Source organism: Myotis davidii, unplaced genomic scaffold (assembly GCF_000327345.1).
Source record: "Myotis davidii unplaced genomic scaffold, ASM32734v1 scaffold112, whole genome shotgun sequence".
NCBI classification, from domain to species: domain Eukaryota; kingdom Metazoa; phylum Chordata; class Mammalia; order Chiroptera; family Vespertilionidae; genus Myotis; species Myotis davidii.
In genome coordinates this window covers 678,150-698,149 of record NW_006284838.1, presented here as the reverse complement: position 1 = coordinate 698,149, position 20,000 = coordinate 678,150, and the positions used below count along the sequence as shown (strand labels likewise).

General features: G+C 42.7%; 1 protein-coding gene across 1 annotated transcript in view; it reads left to right on the top strand.

Moving 5' to 3' along the window:
- Positions 1 to 20,000, top strand: part of NRG3 (neuregulin 3) — a 1,107,294-nt gene that overhangs the window by 552,226 nt on the left and 535,068 nt on the right. The gene's annotated exons all lie outside the window — the stretch shown is intronic.

Sequence of the window (20,000 nt, the reverse complement as noted above, 5' to 3'; positions counted from 1 at the left end):
TTTTAACAAGGGCACCAAGAGCACATCGTAGGAAAGGGTAACCTCTTCAATAAATGGTAGTGGCAAAACTGGTTATCCACATGCAAAAGAATAAAATTGGACTTTTATCTGAAATCATACATAAAAATAAACTAAAACATGGGTGACAAACAAATATAAGACCTGAAACTGTAAAACTACTAGAGACAATGGAAACATCTAGATGATAGTGTCAGCAATGAATATTTTTTGCATATGACAAAAGTACAGGAAGGAAAAAAACAAACAAACAAACAAAACCCCCCACACACGCAAAAAAACAAAACACTTGAAAGCTTCTACATCTCAAAGGAAACAATGAGCAGAGTGAAAAGGCAACCTATGTAATAGGAGAAACTAAACCCATATATCTAATAAGGAATAAATATCCAAAACCTAACTCATAAGACTCAATAGCAAGCAAACCAAAAACGATTAAAAATTGGCAAAGAATAGATACTTACAAAAAAGGATGTACTAATGGCCGATCTCTCTATATAAAACCCTCTGATGCAAATAGACTGAATGGCAGAACAACCAAATGAACAGTGGGTATGACCTGCACTGACCACCAGGGGGTGGGTGCAGAACATGGCAGGCTTTGCCCACAGCAGAATGGTGGAGCAGGTGAGTGGGGGCGCCAGGCCAAGGTGGGGCGCGGGTCACTGTCATCGGGGCAAGCCTCTGGTGGTTACTGAAAATTATTTGCTCCCACATGCTGTGGTCCTTCCCAGTGCTTGCATCTGCTGCCGGCGTCGGCCCCACTCACACTCACTGCCTGTGCCCAGTACCGGCCCTGATTTTTGGGCACCATTAGCAGGTGGAAGTGGCTGCTTCTGGCCCCGATCACCCCTCAGGGCTTCTCCACCTCCCCCTGCTCCTGAGGGGCAATTGGGGCCAGCAGCTGCCTCTCAAACCTGCTGCTGTCACCAGCCCCAATTGCTCTGTGCCATCAGCGGGTGCAAGTTTGACCGGCACTATCAGTGCTTGGGAGCGGGGCAGCGGGAGTGGGGCTGCAGGCAGAGAGGTAGCCTGGGGCCATTTTGGGAGGGGCCAGGTGGGGGCGTGGAGGATGAGCCAAGACTTGCCCCTGTGCCCACCCCAGCCTCATGGCCCACAGTTCCTTTCAAGGTGAATGAATTTGTGCTTTGGGCCCCTAGTAGTTATATAAAGAGATATTCAGCATTGCTAATCATCAGGGAAATGGAAATCAAAGTTTCACTGAGTTATCACCTCACACATGTTAGAATATATTATTTTAAAAAATGTTGACTAGTATGTGAAAATAAGGGAAAACTGTATACTATTAGTGGAAATGAAAACTGACACAACCGTGATGGAAAACAGAATGGAGGTTCCTCAAAAACGTAAAACTTTAACTACCATATGATCCAGCAATCCCACTTTCAAAAGAATTTCAAACAGAATCTTTAGTAGCTTTCCACACTCTCATGTTTATTGCAGTATTATTCACATTAGCCAAAATATAGAAACACCTAAGTATTGGTCAATAGATGTATGGATAAATAAAATGTTTTAGATTTTTTATCCACATATGCTATATTATTCAGCCTTATAAACAAGAAAATCCTGACATTTTTTGTGACAATAGGAATAAAAGTGGAGGATATTATGCTAAGTGAAATGAATAAGACATAGAAAGACAAATATATACAAATTAATATATTAATTCTATTAATATATGGAATATGAAACAATCAAACTCACAGAAGCAGAGTAGAAGGTCGTTGCCAGGGGTTGGGGTGGGATAAATGGGGACATGATAGTCAAGGGGTACAGGTTTCAGTTATGAAAGACAAATGAGTTCTGGAGACCTAGTGTGCAGCAGTGTGACTGTAGTTAACATTAAAATTTATTGAGGGTAAATCTTAAGTGTTCTTAGCACCCAAAAAATGACAACTATATGAAGTGATTAGTATGTTAATTAGCTGGATTTTGGTCATCATTTCACCAGGTATATGTATATCAAAATATCAAATGTAGCCCTGGCCAACATGGCTCAGTTGATTGGAGCCTCGTCCTGTGCACTGGAAGGTTATGGGTTCTATTCCCAGTCAGGGCACATACTCAGGTTTTGGGTTGGGTTCCTGGTCCAGGTGCATATGGAAGGCAACTGATGGATGTTTCTCTCTCATTTTGATGTTTTTCTCTCTCTCTCCCCCTCTCCCTTCTTCTGTCTTTAAAAGTCAATAAAAACATCCTCAAATGAGAATTTTAAATCAATTTCATACAGTAAATGTATATAATTTTTTCAATTGTATTTTAGTAAATCTAGAGGGAAACAACATAAAATTAATCATTTTGAAACTCACTGATTATTTAAAATATAAATATATATAGCCTGTTTCTTTTAAAAAATGAAAATCTTATGGTGTTAGTAAAAACAAAAATAAATAAACAAATATAAGGAGAGGTGGCGTTGAATTCTAGATGGGGGAAACCAAGTGTGGTGAATTCATAACAGATGGAAATGAGGAAAGGAGTTAAATTACTTTGGTAGTTCTCAGAGAAAGGAAATCCTTCACCATTTTGTCAGAATCACAAACAACCAACATCAGGACTGACGGACCAACACTCCAGGGAGGCCCTCTCACTGAACTTTGAGGATATTTGCAGATGGTACTCCAGAATGCTTGGCAAATATTATTCTTTGTCCTTGTTGGGGAATGTAGTTTGCATGCCAGTTTTTCTGAGGTTGCTGTGCGTTACAAATGACTCACTTCTTTGAGCTCCCGTTTCTAGATTGGAAGTGGTGTGCTGGGACCACTTCTGTGATGTGATGATCCGGTGGGTGCTCTTGGATTTTCCCTTCACCATTATATTCCACTTGACATTTCACTATGACAAGTGATGAATAGTTAATGATGAAACCACCAGCCTGGGTAAATTGGGTTGTCATTCATATAATAAATATTTATCGGGCACTTGTATTGTTCTAGGTAAAAAAAAAAAAAGAGAGAAAGAAAACCAGTGTAATGTCTATCACCTTTAAAGAGTTCATAATCTCTTGGAATGCTAGACATATGAACAGTTATAATCATGTTGATTAGCATTGTATTGTTGAGAACATACAATGTCATGCACTTTGATGAGGGATTTATACCAATTATTTTATTCATCCTTCAATGCCCTGGTTTTTTTTTTAGATAGGATAACCAAGACTAGGGACTTTAGTCACTTAGCCAAAAATCCATAGTTTATAAGTGACAAACCTATTGTTAAACTCAGTTTTCTATTCTACCATAACTTATGCTGTTGGCCACCATTCCATATTATTCCAAATCAATGATCAATAGAAATATGTGCCAAAAGCTAAGGGAGCACCTAGGGCAGATTATGTGATTCTAACAAACAACTGAAGAGGCTTCAAGGAAGAGGCAATGTCTGAGTTCTGCCTCACTCTCTTGACCTGAGCCAGTCATCGTCAGCCTTTGGGAGATCACTATGATGTTATAACTCTACACTCCATCTGTGATGGTTTCATTATGGAGAAATGTAAAGAATGAATTGGTCATTTTTGGAAGTTAATAGGGAACACATCCGTTCATTATCTTGCAAACTAGTAAGCAGAAGGAAAGAAACATCCAACTAACCTTTTGTATATGAAAGCATACTAGCACATAAATGAAAGAAGTAAAAGAACATCACTCTTTTGCCAACCCCACTAAATTAATATGTTCATTTTCTCAAAAAGGCTATTCTGTGAGGCTGAAGAAACAAGAAGCTCAGAGGAATAAATGGATAAAACAGTCTGGGAGATGAAGCAATTGACAAATAAACAACTACTATATAATATTTACTTGTAACCAGTGCTGCAAAGAAGATATACTGATAGAAAATATCAGAAGGTACATTGATAGAAAATACTGATGAGATTTGGGTTGTGCATGGGGTGCACTAAGCTGGCCTTCCTGATAAAAGGAACCAATGAATGAGAAGGCACCAACTGAGTAAAGAGCTACAGAAAATTGTCCCACGTCAGAAGGAAAGACCGGTGTGAAAACCCCAAGACAAGGGCCTTTGAGAACATGGAAGCAGAAAAGGTTAACCGAGGATCAAACCTTTATTGGAAGATTGTCTTTGCTTTCACGCCATTTTTGCTTCTAAAGGTTTAGAATTAAGAATGTTACAGGTCGAATTCTTGACTGTTGCTATTATTGGATTCTTTGTAAAAGTACTTAATGCAAAACCAATAAAGATGGATTTGCATAAGGAGTGATTGAATGCATGTAACATGTAAATTCTATGTAGGCTGATCAAATATTTAAGGAAAATAAAGGGTTCAATAAGTTTTTAAAAGCCATGCCTTTGAGGCAGTTGAAAGGTAATTAATAGTCTCTCTCTTACTCTAACGTACAACACCTTTGGGACTGTCAAAAGGTCATTTTGGTTTTTCTTTTTCACCTCCAAAGTCTTAGAGTAACAGAATCCACTCCCATTATTTGAACTGCATGTATGCCTTCTAGATACACAAAGGGTTGCTCACCGGGGGGGTGGGGGGGTGGGGGGGTGGATCCCAAGTGCCTTTAAGGATGTAAATTCTAGTATTTGAAGGAGACAGTGAAAAATAGCAATACTGTGCATATGTGTACCTCACTTACAGACATTCAGAATGATCTAGTTTACTTTTATAGTTTTATCCTGTGCTAGACAAATAAGACATAGCTTTGAGCTTGACTTGACAGCGGGATGTTAGTTTGACATTTCTACCCTAGATCCACCCAGAGAGGGGTGTGATGGGCATGCCTTCTTAGGGATCTCAATGTGTCTGAAGTAGAAGTGCTTTTCTCATTTAAAATATTTCTTCTGCCCTGTCCTCTGGCTTGAGGCATCCAAGTATTTCTCCAGATAAAAACGTGGGAAACATTTTGGATTCCTCTCTCCTACCCTTCTGCCATGTAACTCAAACACCAAGACTTGATGAGTGTACCCCTTAAACGTGCACCTGAGAGCTAGGTTCTTCTCCCCCTACACTCTGTTTTAGTCCAGTCAAATCCTGTCTGAATGTCTCTTAACATCTGTTTCAGTGATTTGAGTCTCCCCAGTTAGTTCATTCTCCACATGGCTACCAGGGTGAATTGATTAGAATGGCTCGTCACTTAAATGGCTAAGTCCATTCTTAGCTTTATATTCAAGCTCCTTCACTCTTTGGCCTTAACCTACCTACATATAATATGCATTTCTAACCATCAACACTCAGACACTTAAAGTAGGAGTAAAATATTGGCTCAAATGATCAGCATTCCTGAGACGACGCTGTCAATTCTGGTACCGAGCCTTTTCAACCCTGTCTTTTTAACTGAGACACAGCATTTCCCCCCTGGCTACATCCTCATTTGTTCATGACCCAGTTTAATGTCATCACCTCTGAGAAAACTTCTTCCACATTCCAGGCTCATAAAGTCACTATCTCGCCTGTGCTCCAAATGCTCTTTATTAATAATTCTACCTTAACATTTACCAAAATGAACTCCAATTATCTGCTTTGGCACCTTTCTCATTGACAGGATCCTGAACTTCTTTCCCCGAGGGCAGCAACCATGGATTTGGCACAATGTGGATATTTAATCACTATCTATAGAATGGATGAGTGGAAAAATTAATTGATACATAAGTAGATTCCAAATGTTTCACTAGCACTTTTAAATGTTAGTTTTTTAAGTCAGTTAGGTCTTCAGCTTTTATATATATTTAATTTTTCTACGCACTCCTCTCACCCCCAGACACACACACACACACACACACACACTTATGATAGTAAGACATTTGCCTCATCTTCGTATTATATGTGACAACAAGCAGAGTTATACTGCTCTCTATATAATGGTGAGCTGAAAGTGACAGAAATGTGATTGAACTTGGAGTATGTCTTGGAACTCTATGTGTCAGGTAAGCTTAAGGTCCTTCCAAATGAGGTGCTCTAGTGGACAGACTTGCTCAGTGACTATCAGAAAACCCCAAAGCCTTCTGCTACACAAACTGTGAATGACTTGTCTTCCTGTCACACTCAGTCCCATACAGCCCCTTTGGTGCAAGTCTTAGCTTTTTTTTTTTTTTTTATAATCCTCACCCAAGGATATCTTTCCATTGATTTTTAGAGAGAAAGACAGGAATATCAATGTGAAAGAAACACATCAATTGGTTGCTTCCTGCAGGTGCCCCAGCCAGGGACCAGGCCAGGGAGGAGCCTACAACCAAGATCCCTGCCCTTGACCAGAATCAAACTTAGGACCCTTCAGTCCACAGGCTTTATCCTGTGACTTTATCCACTGAGCCAAACCCGCTAGGGCAAGACCTAGCCTTTTAATAAATACAATTCTTTCATGTATTTTAAGTGTTGATTGATGATAAAATACAGTTTATTTGAGGGATAAATGATGGATGACATTGATAATAGCATTTCTCTTATCCCAAATAGAGGAAGCATCCAAAGACAGCCTAGTTTTCCTCACAAATTTTCTTAAAAAATATGCATTCCTAGAAATGTAGAACTGCACAGGGGTTGCAGTCAGTGTTTGGGGGTAGGTATCCACGCCATGTGATATAGAAACAGTTTTAAAACTTGACAAGTGAAATGTATATTGTATGTTGTGAATTTTCTGGAGAGGAATGTAGTATTCAGTATTTTCCAAGAATTACTTGCCCATAGTAACCCCTTTCCTTTTTGTGGCCCCTGAAAAAGCTGCTGCTGAACTAGGAAGAAACACTGGGAAAAAGAAGCCCTGTTTTACCTTGACCGGTGGCCGAGTGGTTAGACCTCGCACCTAAGGGTCATGGGTTCAATTCATGGTCAAGGGCATATATCTGGGTTGCGGATTCACTCCCTGGCCCCGGTTGGGGTATGTGTGGGAGGCAACCAGTCAATGTGTCTTTCTCACATTGATATTTCTCTCTCTCCCCCTCCCTTCCTCCCTCTCTCTAAAAAGCAATGGAAAAAATATCCTCAGGTGAGGATTAAAAAAAAAAAAGAAGCCCTGTTTGAACTGTGTTATATGATATGTGTGTTTAAAAAATACTTTTTAAAAGTCCACATATTCAGTTCTTCAAGTATATTTTCAGAGTGTTTTCTGTGAACCAAGACTGAAGATGAAGAAAACAGTTAGACATGGGCCCTGCCTTTGAGGGGCTCACGGCTTTAGGTGCTTACATACTGTTATGGTTGTGATAAATTTAATTTTTAAAGAAAATTAGCATAAAGGAAATTAAAATCTGTGTTCATTACACTGACAATTCTGCTTCGCTCCTTTAGATGGCACTTTCTGCAGTTACCTTTGGGTAGAATGATTTCACCTCCGTCATGAAAGTGATTTCCTTCTGGGTCCTGTTACTAATGACTTCAATTATTTTAATTGAGATATAACTGGCATTAACATTGTGTCAGCTTAAGGTGTACAACATGTCAATTCCACACACATATATTGCAATATAATTGCCATTGTAATACTGGCTAACACCTCTATCATATTGCATAATTATCATTTTTTATGCTTGGAATAATTAAGATCCAGTCCTTTATTTAGCAAGTTTGATGTTTATAATATTGACTATAATGCCTCTACTGTGCATTATATAACTTATCTACTAGTTTGTACCCTTAAACAAAATCTCTCCTATTCCTTCACTTGTGCCCCCCACCCCAGCCCCTGGTAACCACTGTCTTACTCTATTTTCATGAGTTTGGCAAGTTTAGATTCCACATATAAGTGATATCATACAGTATTTCAATGATAACTTCTTTAGGAAAAAATTTTGTTCAACTTGTATTGCACTCTATTACTGATTTGATGGATTCATAGATATATCCTTCCAAATTGTACCATCAAAGGAACCAAAAACTCTTTTAAACTCTCGCATCTTCGCCGAAACCGGTTTGGCTCAGTGGATAAAATATATTAAAAAAAAAAAAACTCTCGCATCTTCCCTGAAAGTCAGCTGCCAAGCCTTAGCGCCAACATTTCTCAAGAGTAATACAACCCGCCAAAACCGGTTTGGCTCAGTGGATAGAGCGTCAGCCTGCGGACTGAAAGGTCCCGGGTTCGATTCCGGTCAGGGGCATGCACCTTGCTTGCGGGCACATCCCCAGTGGGTGCAGGAGGCGGCTGATCGATGTTTCTCTCTCATCGATGTTTCTAACTCTCTATCTCTCTCCTTTCCTCTCTGTAAAAAATCAATAAAAAATATGTTTTTTAAAAAAAGAGTAATACAACCCATACTCTGTCATTCGGTGTGTGTTCCTTCTGGCCCTGAAGCAACAGGGAAAATAGCAAGCGAGCCAGACCCTGGAAGGCTGCAGCCCGTACTCCTTCCCGTTCCCAAGCACAAACCCTTTGCCAGGTTGGGCAGCGTGGGAGATGGAGCTCTAGAGGGACCCCGTGGAGCCGCTGGGAACAGCACCCCTGGACGTTGTCCTGAGCTGAGGGCCTGTAGCCCCTGGAAGTAGAAGACGCTTGCTTTGGGGAGATTGGAGTTGAACTGGGGTCCAAGAAATGAGGAGTGCTTCCCTAGTGGACATTTTGCAAGGACAGTAAGTGAGGTGACAGAGCAAACAGAGCCAGTGAGATCTTGAGGAGTCAGGCCAGGTTTTGATTCTTGCACCGCTGCACTGGGCCCAGCACACAGAGAAGCTTCCCGTTCCGCAGGCATGCGGATGAGTGAAGGAGAGAGCGCCTGCATGAGTGAAAGAGAAAGCTCAATTTCCAAGATAAGATCATCTTTGCGTTTTCTCCCGCTTGGGGCTGGTCTGGCTTCTTAGATTGCTGTGGAGAATGAGGAAGAATAGAAAGAAATTAGTGAATGCAATCGATAAGGAAGAGGGAATAATTTGAAGTCAATGATGAGTCAGTCTGCGAATGCCTTTGTGCCTTCTTGATTTCATCTCGGCTGAGATGGACTAGAGTGGCCCCAAGGGACCCAGTCCTAAGGAGTCACATGGTCAGCACATCAGGGCCTCCTCCCAAAGGGCCCCATCGGGCGTGGGTCTGGTCCTGGGCTCTCATTCCCATGCAGATTCTTACAGAGTAAAACCTGCTATACTCATGCCGTCCATTCGCTTATTCACAGACATCGTTTGAGCACCCTCTCTGTACTGAAGACTGTAAAGGGTGGAGATAAAAATAATAAATAAGTCAGGGTTGTAAGAACTCCGGTTCTGGTGGGAAGACAGCAGAGGCCTGCCTGGGGCGTGCTGCCATAGGCCAGTGGAGCAGAGCTGAGCTCTGGTCCCAGGAGGGTCTGCTAAAGATGACTCAGGAAGAAAGCAGCTCTGCGAAAGAGGCTTCCCTGTGGGTTTTGTTTGTTTTTAGAGCACACATAGTACATTTAAAAGATATTCCCACGTCACAAGTCCTTGGAAGTCCCACACTAAGGAATCCTACTTGTTGAATTACCTCCATGAATCTCCTTTGGGGACTGCTGGTCTGTATCTGCCCAGGGCTTTCCTTAGTCACAGGCGGAGTGGGAATAGAACTGGCTTCAAGACGACCTGGTAAGTCAGAGCCTCTCCAACACAGAACCAACCTCAGATGGTATTTTGGCCAATCTTCTAGACCAGCAATTTTCAGCAGGTGTGCTGCAAGAATTTTTAAAACACGCAATACCTGGCTCTTTAGGCTGACTTCGTTACCCTTAGATTGTTAAATAAAATAAAAAAATGACAACAGCCAACACAACACTAGCCATCCAGTGTGAATGAATCAAGATTATACCCATTTTTTTTTGTCAGATTGGCAAAACGTATATTTTGAGGTGTGCCGCAGAATTTTAGTACAGTGGGGTCTTGACCTACGAGTGTCCCGACTAACGAGTTTTTCAAGATACGAGCCGTCTCTCGGCTGATTTTTTGCTTTGAGTTGCGAGCTAAAATTCGGGTTACGAGCCAGCTTCAGATACCCCACCGCTAGTTGGCGCAGCGAATGTCACAGTGAACGCCACAACATCAGCCCAGCATCACGTGTCTCACTCGTTCATTTTAAGATTTGACATACAAGTAATTTGAGTTACGGGCTCGGTCATGGAATGAATTAAACTCATAAGCCAAGGCCCCACTGTAATTAGTTATGTGTGCCATGTGTTGAAAAAGGATGGAAATGGCTGTTCTAGACAACTAATCCATTAAAGCCTCCGCAGGGCGGCCGTGGCAGCTGCTACCCCGCTTCTCTCTGGTGGGAATCCCGTTCATGACATATTAACCCACAACCTCTAACCTCTGAATTAGCACCGTGTGTGGTCGTCTGAAGAAACCTGCTCAAACCCTTCTCTGGAGGAGACTTGCGAGCTTTCATCAAGTCTCTTCTGACCAAGTCTCAGAACCTTGACTCATTACACCCAATGCCGCTGTAGAGTTACATCTTTCCATTGTCTGCTCAGGTAGATTTTTAAAATACACTTTAAATGCATTAATTGATTAAATAATTAGTGTGGATTTAATTTGGTCAACATAAAATCATTTCTCTACATTGACTTTTTTGGGGGGAAGGGCGTGTGTGAATCTTATTCAACCCCACAGAGATCACAGTGTGATGACAGCCTAACCGAGTCCTCACCAGGTGCCCTGCCACAGCCGAGGGCTCTGCTTGCCACGGCCACTCTCCCTCAGTGACGGTCAGTCCGCTTACCTGTGCTCTCCCCAGTGACCAACTCAACAATATCTTCACATTGGTACGAAAGCATTTTTTCTATTTTTAAGATTTATCAATCATATTAACTCCACAGCTCCTGATGATCCCTTTCTCCTTGGAACAAAATTAATATCAATATAAAAGCAAGCATTTCTATACCACGTTCTAAGTGCTTTAAACAGTTTAACTCACACAATTCTCAGGACAACCGTATAGGAAGATGAAATCATCAACCCCATTTCATAGAAGAGAAACTGAGATTTAGAGTTCGGATAACTCCCAGATGACAAATAGCAAAGTTTGGAGCTTGGACTTGAACCAACGCGGCCTTGCTCCAGAGTCCAAGTTCCTAACGATTATATCATCTGTCTTGGTTGAATTAGTAAAGACTTGATCCTAGAAGGGCCCCAGCACATTTTATTTGGCTGTAAAATACTGAAAGCAATAAAGAATCACGTGTGAATGTGAAAATAAGATGAATTCATGCAGGCAAATATGAGCATTAGAATATTTACCTGATAAATGCAAACAATTTAGCAAAACCCAAGAGTGATGGCATGAGACGCTGGGGTGTTTGTTTGTTTCCCATTTCAACAAAAAAAAAGGAGTCAAGCTGGCATTTGTCTCAACAAGAAGTTGGTTTAGTTTCTCAGAGGAATTGCAGCAAATGGAAATAAAATCAATATGAACGACTGAATAATCTTAACAGGTGATGTTTATCAGCTTGCTTCTGTGTGTCCCCGCTTGTCAATTTCATTTCAAGATTCTGCATACATGATTTCTCATTTGGATTTCTGAGCTATATTGTGCTTCAGCGATATATGCATCAAACACTTTGAAAGTCTCCTCCAGAGGCAACGGCCACTTGAATTATACATTGCCTTGCAGAATGATGACTGCTTCGACTGACCTGCGTGATTGTCTTTGAGGAATTATATCCAGGAAAAAGAAAAAGAAAAATAACTTCAAGAGAGTCCTATGTGTTTGGTAACTGAACAAAAAATGTGAGCCCTGTGCAATGTCCGTTGGGCGAGCAGGGCCCACACCCCCTCTATTGAGTACCCAGCGCAGCCTCCGCTAGTGTTTTGCCCACCAGGACCTGTGAGCATCCTCAGAGCTAAGATATTTTGTGAAACCAGAGCTGTTATCCTTGCTGATGTCTGGTAATCCTATTTATGACCCAGCCACGATGGAAGCAATTATTAGTATTCACAGCCTTGTTCTGTAAACTGGTAATGGTGTGTTTCATTGTTTGCGGCGTTTGCCTCAGGCTGTTAGACAGAATTCTGTTTACAGCTATGAAGTCAGGCTGTCCATCCAGAACATGATGGATGATATATTCATCGCATCTGCTGACTCAGCTGGCGTGTGCTGTGAATACCACACGCTCGTTTGCACAACTCAGTGGACTCTAAGTGAAATCTATAGGCTTTGACTTGTAATATTTGGAACACAATTTATTCCATTTTCCTCAGTTAAATTGATCCCTTATGGGTCCTGTTATCTGTAGCTTGTATTTTGCTTTGCGACTTGAAATTTCAATTTGTTTGTGCCATGGTATAATATCTGTGTGAGAATCCTTTTTTTTCACCTTGGATTAGGAAATTCAAACAACCACCTTCTTCACCCACTGAGAGACTGAGGTGACACATTGTTCGTGAATCTGAATCAAAAGTGCTCATGGTTGCTGTCAGCTGTGCCCGTGTGTGTGTGTGTGTGTGTGTGTGTGTGTGTGGTTTTCTGTCATAATTGGAATTCTAAAGCCTTAATAATTAGTACATGTATTAGTCATGACTAGTCATGGCAGTGTCTTGACTCAAAAACTATAGTCCTTCTATCATTGGCTGTATCCCCGCATCACGTAGCTTTCGCGTCTCCCTGAGTACAAACATCCATGGGCAAATGAGGAGGAGAAAACACAGGTGACTTTATGGGCCAGGTTTGGAGAGGATGCCTATCCTTTCTACCCACAATCCATTGTCCCAAAGTAAGTCTTGTGACCCTATGAGATGCAAAGGTTTCTGAGCAACATAGTCGCTGGCTTAGGAGAAGTCCAAGCAAACAGTCTATTCTGTGAAAGAGGGATATGACTCTGGGATAGACAGCCATCTCTACCATCCTGGGTGATGTTAGAGAGCCTCTCTGAGCCTCAGATTTTTATGTTAAAAATAAAACTACCTCACAGATTATTGTTATCATTAGATGGAATTGTGTAAATGAAATGTGATTCTCCACAGATCTAAAATACTTTAACATTATAATAATAGTAATTATTATTATCAATGGTTATAGTGCAGTGATGGCGAACGTATGACATGCGTGTCAGAGGTGACACACGAACTCATTTTTTGGGTTGATTTTTCTTTGATAAATGGAATTTAAATATATAAAATAAATATCAAAAATATAAGTCTTTGTTTTACTATGGTTGCAAATATCAAAAATTTTCTATATGTGACACGACACCAGAATTAAGTTAGGGTTTTTCAAAATGCTGACACGCCGAGCTCAAAAGGTTTGCCATCACTGTTACAGTGTGAAGTAGATGCATTTATCTTACCCGCTAGAGTAGAGAACAAAAATGGGGCTGAGGAGCCAGGCCATCTGATAAGCAGGGTGCCTTTACTTTCAGAATTGCCCTTTTTCTTGGAGCTTCGTTCATGTCTCCATGATATGCTGAATTAAGCAATTGCATAAAGTTACTTCAAATAACAATAATTTCATATGGCACCTGGTGTTTGTACTATGGAAATAAATGTAGGAAAGTTAATGCAAGGGCCAAAAGCATGGGGCTTTTGGGATCACAGAAACTTAGTTTAAACTTGGCAAGAATCTCAGTAAGGTATCTGTTTGATTCTTTGTTTCTTGTTTATTAACAGATAGAGAGTTATAAACTCAAATAGTTTTAAGAGTTGGATTTGATGATCTTTTTAAAGTGCTAACTGCATGGGAGGTCTACTGTAGGGATGTAGCTAAGTGCTATTCGTGGGTCATATCCTTATTCATCACAGAGGTGCTACAAATATCTAAAGTTGCACAGCTAGTTGATAATAAAACTAGGACTGGAATCCAGTACTGTTTGAATCCAAAGCTCACTCTCATAGCAATTATATTTTATTGCCTTCTAGACTGGGCAATGTTCCTGGCCCATGATAATTGCTCAATAAATCACAGTGATTACTGTTATCTTTCCTACCTTCCCAGGTCAATCGCTTGGTGTTAGTGTGTTTTCCATTCTCCAGTGATCCAGAAATTCGGTTTGAGCAGCTTTGGGGAGAAAGATAATAAATCTAATTTTGAGCACACAGGAGGGAAACTATCACTACACAAATCTGAATTTAACCTTGTAAGGTGGATAGGCTCAGTGCTATCTTTTGTTTTCCTTTTGTGTTTTTTTTCCTATTTAATTGTTGTGGGAAACATAGCTCAGGGAAATTGCTTGAATGGCCAGAATGGAGTTGGGGCGGGGGGTAGGAAGAGATAAGGCTGGTCTTGAACCTAGGACCACTGCACTCTTTAATCTCTTCGTTATCTGCTTAACTACCAGGAAGTTATAATGGACATGATGGATGCCAGCTCCCCGGACATGCCTGGCCTCCTGAGCATTGGGCATACACAGAAATCGACTAGTAAGCACTACTTTTAAGATTTTAATTAGGCATTAACTGGCTTGTCCTCTGAGCAGTGTTTGCTCCAGCTTTGAATTTTCAGACAGATGGCAGGCAGTTATTTCCACAGCCTTGCCATCTATTCACATGGCAGCTGAAGTATCAGGCACAAACTTGGAGAGGGATCATAACTCATCATAATTAGTCTTCTTTGATCACTTGTCCTTTGTCCTAACCACCATAGCAACATTAATTGTGGCTGAAGTATTTGTCAAGAACGGCATCCAAACTGTTCCCCTCCCTATAAACACCACGGCCATGGAGAAGCCGCATTCCCAGAGCTCATCTGAGAGGGCTACCAAGCGGTAGAGCAGTGGTTCTCAACCTTGGCTGCACATTAGAATCACCTGGGAATTTTTTTTAAAAATCCTGATTTCTGGGCCTCATCGTCCGGAAATTCTGTTTCTTGGTTATGGGGTGAGGCCACAACATTAGTAACAGAGAAACAGAATTTCCGGAGGGTGAGGCCCAGAAATCAGGCTTTTAAAGATTCCCAGGTGACTCTAATGTGCAGCCAAGGTTGAGAACCACTGCGGTAGAGGAAGGACTGGACTTAGAAGCAAAGACCCACATACGGGCTCCTTCTTGATCACATCAGTATTCATTCAGCAATGCTGTGAGGATTTAGACAGACAAGGAACGTTAAATTAGGGCCTACTGTGTGCTGGAGAATTTACTTGATTTTCAGAACATTCCACGGCGGAATAGCTGTCACATGGCAGAACCAGGAGGGAAAACCTCTCATCCGCCGGAATCAGTGCTCATGGGGGTGCCAGGTACATCAGCTGCTCCCATGCAGAGTGGATTTATTCATTTGGCAAACCAAATTAGATAGTAGAAGACAATTGATGCTGTCATATTGAAAAGGGTTAACTAGCTAGCTTAAGACAGAAAGGGAGGGGGTCCAGAGAGGATACAGGCATCTTGGCCTGAACAATTAAAGCGGCCATAAACCAAGAACAGAGGTATCTCTGGCCTGAGCAGCTGGGAGAGCCATAGTGGTAATAAAGCATTACCAGCCCAGAAGAAAGGGGGCGGGGGAAAGAGGCCCTTTACTCTTTTGAGCAGTGAAGCCAGCGGTTTCCGTCTCTAGGCTTGGCAGGATAAGGTTGCTCAAAAGGAACTCCAACTTCTACTGATAAGATGGATAGGTCAAAGGCAAATAAAAGACACCAAATATCAGGAAAAAGGAAACATACTTTCACAGAGGATAGAAAAATGTTGCAAAATAAGGGAAAGAAAGAGGGGGGCAGGCACCATGTGGGCTTTGGCCTTAAAAGAGTGACCCATGAGGAAAGCATTGGGTCCTAAGTTGGAAAAGAATCCAATTAGAAAGGGTCATGAAGAGACAAAGAACTACAGCCTTTGTAATGCCTCAAGACAGAGAGAGCATGGCCACCCTCTTTTGGGGACCCCGCTGTCTCTCCTTACCCAGGAAAGACAGAGTCTTAGAATTAGGAAGCGTAAATTAGGAGTTTTAGCGGTAGTACCTGCTTGCAATAAAGTTTCTGTGCTTCTCACCTACCACCTTTTGTTCATGCTCCAAATCCATCTGGATAAGAACCCAGGAAAAAAATCACCCTTATACCCTGCTCAATGGAAAAAAAAAAAATCCCGAATCAGTATCACTGAGTGAATCTTGAAAAGGATTGCCTTGAGAGGGGCAGATGCTGGGTGATATGATTTTGCAAATTAATTCTGTGTTCTGTTAGTGAGAAATATTTTATCAGTAAAGTATCTGTGCTATCTTATTTCTGTGGTGTGACTTAGACTCTAGTGCTTAAAATAATTATATGACTTAAATGTCAATCTTTATTCTCCCTTATCTGAGTTTTGTGGATTAGTTGAGGAAAGGGTTATTAGTCCCATTTAATAAAGAAATTTAAGGCTGAGCAGGTGCTGCTGCCATTAAGGGCTGGTTTACTTTTTAAACATTGGATTCTAGACACATTGATTAATTTAGATGCTTTCTCCCGAACCAGATCCAAGCAGAAGCAAATACATGTGAAGAATTAGGTTCAGGAATTTTTCTCAGAGGCTGACATTTACCTCCAAGTCATATGGCTGGGTTTTGCTTCCTTCCACTCTTCAGTGTTTGATGCCAAGTGATAATCACAGAGCCCAAGAAGCACCAGTGCATTTGCAGACGCTAATTGCCTCGATGGAGGGAAGGCTGATTGTGCCACGGAATCCAAACTACCAATTAAAAGAGAAGGGACCCATATGCACATTCAATTGGATATTTTTGTCACAAGGAACTGAAAGGAGCCCTTCCTGTCACAGTGGAGAGAGCCTGGCCCCCAGGGTGGTCCTCTGGAGGCATGAGCCCCACCAAGAACACAGCACGGGCCTGAAGCCCACCCTCTGGGCAGCCTCTCTGCCTTTACCAAGTGCTCCCGAGGCTGGCTTCTCCCGGCTAACATGGGAAATCCTGGCAAATGAAGAGATAGGCTTCAATGAACAATGCGAAGGGAACTCAGGCAAATAGGAGCACATCAGTCAATTAATTGTCAGAAAGTGTGGCTCAGAATAGACTAACAATACTACCTCGCCTTCAGTGTGCTGGAGTTTTCAGTTTGTGGCCCTCAAACAGCAACCACTTACAAAGGAGGGGCATTGTCCCAACTTACAGGGGTGTCAGGTCCTATTTCCCACATGTACCTGGCACTAGAGGAGGGAGCCAGACACAGACCTAGGTTCCTGACTCCCACTCACAGCCCCACAAGGCTGCCCCTGTTGATGGGGGCTGGCACAGTGGTAGGGTGTGTCCTTTGTGATCCATTGCCCTGGGCACCTTTTGAAAAACTCGGGTTAGGAAGAGTGCTCCCCAGTGGCACATCCCAGTGGGGCTGCAAGGCGAACAATAAAGGCCATTAACTGAGTGAGGGCGCTGCCACCAAGCAACAGACATGCTCGGGTCTTAGGCTCTGACTGAAGCAGAGAAGAAACCCTTTTGGGGGAGATTTCTGGTTGATTAATTGTTTTCCTCTGGGATGTCTCAAGTCAGTTACCATGTGATTAAAAAATGTCCAAGCGGAGAGATCCAAGTGGCCTAATTTCTCAGGAGAAGAGAGGGCTTCTTCCCCACTACCCCCGCCCCCCTAAGGGCTACCTCCATAGAGTGGATTAGCACAGGATTCCTTTATCTGCCCTCGCAGGCAACTTCAAGGCCTTCAAGCTGTGAGTGCCCTGTCTCTGTCCTGCTGACAGTTGAAGGCCCACCATGCACCTGGGTGCCCAGGGCTGTTTCTCCAGCAGAAATCCATGGTTCTGGGAATGGAATTAGAATCGACGACAAGCCTGAGGCCTGGGCTCAGGACCCGGGAGCTGAGGGGCTAGAGGACCAGTTCAGAGTTTTAATGCATTGTATTAAATGTAACCTCTGCTTTCCACCAGTTGTAGTGGTAGGGCTATCATATTAATATTGCTGAGCCCTTTTCAATAGCTTTAAAAGGTGCACAATCATTTCTACATCTAGGAGGAGTGATACAGAATAGACAAGGTAGAGTATGTGACAGACACCACCATGCATGCAGTAAGTGCTCAGAGAAGGTGTTGCTTTGGAATGTATCCAGGCGTGGAAGCTTCTGTAAGGGCTGATCCTGTCCATCAAGATGTACCTCATCTACATACAATGTTTGCCCAGCCCACACATCCCCACTGAGACTGAGGTCGCAGCCTGCCTGAGGTCATTGGCCCACCCTATTCCCTTGACATCCTCTAGCTTTGCTTTCACTGCCAGTCACCTGCCTCTGGATTCCCTGTTTGATGCATGAACGAATCCCTCTCATTCTCTGACTACTTCTCCTCTTCGCCAGCCTCTGTCTCTCCTTTTGGGACAGCAATGCAACTCTGGCTGCTTTTGGAATAACACCTTCCCAGCTCAACAACCACCCCTCAGGATAACGGATGCCTGAGAAAGAGCCCCTAGCCCTTCTTCCCTGAAGAGACTATGTATCAGAGAGGTACTTTGGGTAGGGAGACAGGATCCCTGAATCAGTGTCCTGGCCCCTTTCTTCGACTCCCTGATAGGGTCTGATGGGATGTAATCAACCTCAACATCCACCTTGAAAGCAAACTCATCTGATTGTGACTAGCTAGACAGAGCTCAAAGGGAACAGAATTGCTGGATTAGTCAAGCCAAGGCCAACAAATAGACTTCTGCTCAGAGGAAACAGGTAGGCAGTGGAGGCCTGGAAGCTGGAAGAAGATGAGTAAACAAGCAGAATGCCGCCTGTACAAAGGTGCTGAATGGTAGCCCAGTAGGAAGGTGGGAGAGTGGATCCCAGACAAGAGGCCCATGGATTCCATACTGGGCCCTGGAAACAAGGAGATGCCAGTAAGGAGCAGGCAGCTTCTGGAAAGGTTTCTTCTGGAAAGGCAGCTCCTTACTGGCAGCTTCTGGAAAGAGGCTCAGCATCTAGCAGACTCGAGCTCCTCAGGTAGGCCCAGGGAGGAGCATAGTGTGGCCTCAGTCCTGAAATGAGTGGAAGCTTGAACAGCGTGCTGGTGCATCGGTTTAGGTACAGGGCTCAGGAGCCCTTTACCTGAGCAGCACACACACTGAGGAAGTGGAGGCAGGGGAGGGGGAGGAGTGTGATGCTGGGCTCTAGGATTCTGGGCTCTCACACCCCAATTAAGGACAATTAGCCACACACTGGGAGGCAGAGGGAGCCCAGATGGAGAGGCGTCTGCAGAGAGCTGCACACTGGCAAGTCCGCATATTGACTTTGCTGAGCCTTCAAAAACTTATTCTAAAAAGAAACCATTGTCATGTTTTTGTGTGCTCCCCCCGAAACAGGACCAACTGGGTGGACACATGAAGGAGCCCTAGGAACAGGAAAGCACTGTGCTTCCTCCACAAGCTTCTTCTCTGATGTGTCTTGAATGTCATACCTTCTGTATAACTTCTGTCACCACATAACTTTTCAGGTAAATGGAGGAAACCGTTTTCCTAGCACCTACTATATGTGGCTCTGGTTTCCAGTGGGTCACTAAGGCCATCATATGTCATCTTCAGATGTGTCCCCTTTGTGTCTACACGAAAACTAAGCTAAATCATGGCCAAGGATCAGTGGTTGCATCGCAACTGGAATTTGAACCCACATTGTGTGATTCTACCACATCTCACTGGTTGCTAAGAAGGAGAGGTTAGAGTGGCGGGGTCCATTCCTTGTAGGGAAGGGTGGCAGCAATTTTAATAACTGTGAGCTGTGATATAAAATAATTCTCTTAAATTTATATGTAACCATTGGACTTTCAGAGAGAGCACAGCTGAGGGGCTGATCATGGAGAAGGTTACATTTTAGAGACCTTCAATAGGACCTAAACCTGTTTTACTTTAAAAAACAGTTACCATTTTCTCTCCCCTTTTTTAAAATCTCAGCATTGAGGAGGGCATTTCCATGGATCTGTTGGCATTGTCCAGGAGACAAGTGATACAAAAAGACCTGACAGATTTCTCCTAGGCAGAGCATTCTGTGAGGAGGGTGCGGAATTACAGCCAGGAGTAGAAGGACCGTAGGCACTGCAGGGACTGGGGCATGCCTTGCTGAATAATAGCTGAGTTTTAGGTCTGTTGCATCTGATTGACTCCTCAGCACAGCTAAGAGAAGCTCTTCTGATTATCATCATTCTGATGGAACTGCAAGGGCATGGGGAAGGGTGGGGGATGGTA